Here is a 5,586-nt window from a genome sequence, read left to right as displayed (position 1 = left end):
TTATTTTTGTTTGAACCTAAATAATGACTGTAAATGATAGATGAGCAACAATGCAATAGCGTTAGGCATGTGACTCACCTCTTTCTTTTCTTCTGAGTACATAGCCAGTCTTAGATGGTAACCCATTCATTTTTGATTTGGAGAATGTTTTTAAACACTGAACGTCTTTTACATAGCACTTAATGTTTGGTATATAAGTAATGCATGGGTAACCTTACACATGTATTTTTATTTTTGTACCCACATGTACAATGCTGGGTAACCTTACACATGTATTTTTATTTTTGGAACACTTACTTAAATATTAGTTTTTCTTAAAGGGAAGGATAGATATTTTTGTACTTAAATGAGCAGTTAAGTTGTCTTTCTGTGTCCTATGGATTTCCTTCTCTCCACAAAACAAGAACATACTGTGTGTGTGTGTGTGAGAGAGAGAGAGAGAGAGAGAGAGAGAGAGAGAGAAATTGCAGAGTGCAAAACTTGTGATTTCAGAGACTTACACGGGGCCTAGAAATGATCTAGTCATAAAGTCCTGTGTGATGGTGATCCTCTTCACAAAAGTATGGTATCTCCCTATATCATATCATGCTTTCCTTGTCTTCACTATTTTGCTTTTCTTTGTTCATTTTACTTTCCCTTCTTCCTTGCATTTTCATTTAAGAAATACTGAATTACTGTGTGAAAATAGCTGCTCCTTTTGTACAATATGCTCCTCCATTCACTTGTTCCAGTTACATAACACCCACCTCTTCTATTCGCCTTCCTTTGGCATGCCACCCCACCTTCTGTTTTGTCTCTTTGTAAAAGGTGCTTTCAAAGAGAGGAGATTCAAACAAACCAAGACAAGATAGTAAAGACAGGTAGAAAGCCCTCATATTGAGGCTGTACATAGCAAGACAATAGGAAGAAAAGAGCAGTAAGATCAAGGAAAAGAATCAGAGCTACATCTATTCTCAGAGTAAGGCATTATTCAAATTGAAAGATAATAGCCAACCTTCTATGTCCAGAAGTTTCCTTTTTCCAGTTTTTCTGCTGGCCTTCAGGGCTTCTGTTCTTTTCCTTCACCCAATACCAGATCAGGTTCCCTTCTTCATCCCCCCACATATGCTCCCAGTCCATTTTCCTTCCCAGATCCCTCCATCCCTCCACACTTGTGATTGCTTTCTTTTCTCTTCCAAGTGGGACTGAGGGGGGTCTTCCTTTGGGCACTTCAGCTTGCTAACCTTTTTGAGTTCTGTGGAGTATATCTTGGGTATCTGTACTTTTTTGTTTGGTTGGTTTTGGCTGATATCCACTTATTAGTGAGTACATACCATGCATGTTCTTTGGGTCTGAGTAAACTTACTCAGGATGATATTTTTTAGTTCCATCCGTTCACCAACAAAACTCAGGATATCCTTGCTCTTAATAGCTGAGTAGTATTCCACTGTGGAGAATTTCACCTGCCTTGCATTTCTAGGATAGAGAAAATTAGTCACTGCCTCCAAGTAGAGGGGGAAGTGATAATTCCCTGGAATGAACAGTTACTGATTGAAATCTGTGTCTCCAGATAGAGAGCATAACAGATAAATGGTTTATTAAAAAGTCTGCAGGAGGGAGCTGGAGAAATGGCTCAGAGGTTAAAAGCACTGACTGCTCTCCCAGAGGTTCTGAGTTCAATTCCCAACACCCACATGGTGGCTCACAACCATCTGTAATGGGATCCGATTCCCTCTTCTGGTGTGTATGAAGACAGCTCCAGTGTACCTATATATATTAAATAAATAAATCTTAAAAAAAAAAAAAAAAAAAAGTCTGCAGGAGCCTGGCTTAGTGGTGCACGCCTTTAATCCCAGCACTCAGGAAGCAGCATCAGGCGGATTTCTGAGTTCGAGACCAGTCTGGTCTACAAAGTGAGTTCCAGGACTGCCAGGGCTATACAGAGAAACCCTGTCTCGAAAAACCAAGAAGAAAAAAAAGTCTGCAGCAAATCATATTCTTTGAGTATGAGTTCCACGGAAATTGTGGGTTAATTTTCTGACATGAATAAATAGAAAAAGCCTAAGAATAGTCACATACAATGTTTTAGTTTACTTAATTTGTTTTGGATTGTTTTAATATTCAAAATGGATGTGATTTTTAATTTGGTGGGTATATTATTCCTCTTGGAGAGAGGTCAAAATAAAGGGTTTTCTAGTGAGTGTCTCAAGGATATGCTGATTTGGGAGAAAGGTCTTCTCTTTGTGTTTTTAGAAAAGATGATTAGGCTCTGGACATCTTCCAGAGCTATACGTATCAGATTTGATAGAGGGATCCCCCAGAAAACTAGATTCTAGAAAATCGAACAAAAAAGTTATCTTAATGATACTAAATTTTTGTTTTCAGATTTATATATTACAGAATATACAGCTTTGGTGAGATCCAATGTCAAACATGACCCAGTTAAACTCCTCATCTCATGGATTTTCAGCAGGATCCAATCAGGACGTAGACATCGGAAACTTTAATAATATGGTTACTTTGGCTTTCTTTTTTTAAATTTTTTTATTAGGTATTTTCTTCATTTACATTTCCAATGCTATCCCAAAAGTCCCCCATACCCTCCTCCCCACTCCCCTACACACCCACTCCCACTTCTTGGCCCTGCCGTTCTTCTGTGTTGAAGCATATAAAGTTTGCAAGACCAATGGGCATCTCTTTCCACTGATGGCCGACTAGACCATCATCTGATACATATGCAGCTAAAGACACGAGCTCTGGGGGGGTACTGGTTAGTTCATATTGTTGTTCTACCTATAGGGTTGCAGACCCCTTTAGCTCCTTGGGTACTTTCTCTAGCTCCTCTATTGGGGGCCCTGTAATCTATCCAATAGCTGTCTGTGAGCCTAGACTTCTGTGTTTGCTAGGCCCTGGCGTAGCCTCACAAGACAGCTATATCAGGGTCCTTTCAGCAAAATCTTGCTAGTGTATGCAGTGGTGTCCGTGTTTGGAGGCTGATTATGGGATGGATTGCCGTTTATGGCAGTCTCTAGATGCTCCATCCTATCGTGTCAGCTCCAAACTTTGTCTCTGTAACTCCTTCCGTGGGTGTTTTGTTCCCAATGCTAAGAAGGGGCACAGTGTCCACACTTTGGTCTTTGTTCTTCTTGAGTTTCATGGATTTTGCAAATTGTATCTTGTATCTTGTGTATTCTAAGTTTCTGGGCTAATATGCTCTTATCAGTGAGTACATACCATGTGAGTTCTTCTGTGATTGGGTTACCTGACTTAGGATGATATCCTCCACATCCATCCATTTGCCTAGGAATTTCATAAATTCATTGTTTTTAATAGCTGAGTAGTACTCCATTGTGTCAATGTACACATTTTCTGTATCCATTCCTCTGTTGAGGGACACCTGGGTTCTTTCCAGCTTCTGGCTATTATAAATAAGGCTGCTATGAACATAGTGGAGCATGTGTCTTTCTTACCAGTTGGAACATCTTCTGGATATATGCCCAGGAAAGGTATTGCAGGATCCTCCGGTAGTACTATGTCCAGAGGATGTGGAGAAATAGGAACACTCCTCCATTGTTGGTGGGAATGCAACCTTATACATCCACTACTGTGGCTTTCTTAAGTCCAAACAACTCCCTCACTTTTCCCTGCCCTCTCTCTCCTTAAGATATGTCAACAACCATATTCAGCTTGAAGAACTTATAAAGATTTATCATCCCGGTTTCTAGGACTTGGGGTTGTAGAAGTGGTTATTCCAGAATAGTCTTTCTGGGGGAACTTAGAAATGATAAGAATTTGACAGAGAGGATATAACTACAATTGATTGTGCAGCCATTATCTCACTTGATAGAAATCTTTATGTTAAAGTTATAATTTCTGATTTTGGTACAGAATTTATTTTAATAGAAAATCAAGGTTTTCATTTGTACAAATTTCTTCTATTGTTACAAAACTTTTTACAGTGGAAGGTTTAGAGCCACTCCTTCTATAGCTATTGTTATAAACTGATTTGAGATGTTTAAACCTGTGAATTATGGGCCAAACAGCAAATTCATGGCTCTGAGTTCATTGTTACGGTGTTCTCAGATAATTTAGTTAGAAATAGCTGGGAGTAGTTAATGAAAACAGTCCAGATTACTTTACATAGATACTTGGTTTTCAAATATACCAGAAATTCCCAGAATGTGACATCTAATGTTTTTTATTCTTTCGCTGTTGAGACATATCTGCTCCTAACAGCTCCCTTTTGTGGATTCAAAGAAGAAATGGAACATCTCTATCTCTAGGTGACATAGTGCACTGTGGCCCAGTAGCCAATGGACAGAAATTGCCTATCTCTCCTGCAGACCTGTACCATCCTTGAGAGGACACAAGTTACAGGATTGGACAATTTAGTTCTGCCAAGACAGAATAAGCTAGTCCTTAGTAATCCCTGTTTTTCATGGTCTGTCAGAATATCCTGGGCCAGGGGGCTGAAGATTGATGCTCCAACTTCCTGACCTACTGGGGTTGTATATGTAGGCAGCTGTCTCTAAGATTTGTCTCAGTTCTGGAAGCTGTGTTAGGCTTCCTATATTTTCAGAAACTGTTGGTCATTCCTGTATTTCTAACAGGGTTGAAAGGCTACTTACAGTCTCAGTCAACACAGGATATTGAACATTGAGATGATATATTTGAGAAGATAATTTTCAGAGAGTATACAAGCTAAACCAAACCGAGACATAACTTACAAATTTATATAGTCTTGTAAGTTAGGGTAGATGACAAGAGTATTTAATTGACAAAAATGATGGACAGAGTTTTAGTTGTGTCTTATACTTTATAAATTACAAAATGGAAATAGTTGTGGTAAATTTATATCTGAGATTAAAGAGTCTTTTGGGTTTTTTGTTTGTCTGTTTGTTTTTGTTTTGTTGTTGTTGTTGTTTTTGTTATTGTTTTCGAGACAGGGTTTCTCTATATAGCCTTGGCTGTCCTGGAACTCACTTTGTAGACCAGACTAGCCTCTAACTAGCCTGTGGGATAACCCAATCACAAAAGAACTCATGATATGAACTCATTGATAAGTGGATATTAGCCCAGAAACTTAGAATACCAGAGATACAATTTGCAAAACACATGCAACTCAAGAAGAAGGAAGACAAAAATGTGGATACTTCGCCCCTTCTTAGAATTGGGAACAAAATACCCATGGATGGAGTTACAGAGACAGTGTTTGGAATTGAGACAAAAGGATGGACCATTCAGACACTGCCCCACCTGGGGATCCATCCCATAATCAGCTACCAAATGCAGACACTATTGCATATGCCAGCAAGATTTTGCTGAAAGGACCCTGATATAGCTGTCTCTTGTGAGGCTATGCCAGTGCCTGGCAAACACAGAAGTGGATGCTCACAGTCATCTCTAGGACCCCCAATGGAGGAGCTAGAGAAAGTACCCAGGAGGTGAAGGGGTCTGCAACCCTATAGGTGGTGCAACAATACGAACTAACCAGTACCCCCAGAGCTCGTGTCTCTAGCTGCATATGTATCAGAAGATGGCCTAGTTGGCCATCATTGGAAAGAGAGGCCCCTTGGTCTTGCAAACTTTATATACCCAGTACAGGGG

The sequence above is a fragment of the Mus caroli genome, unplaced genomic scaffold (genome assembly GCF_978045245.1).
Source record: "Mus caroli unplaced genomic scaffold, Mus_caroli_1 scaffold_18, whole genome shotgun sequence".
NCBI lineage: Eukaryota > Metazoa > Chordata > Mammalia > Rodentia > Muridae > Mus > Mus caroli.
This window is presented reverse-complemented; position numbering follows the sequence as displayed.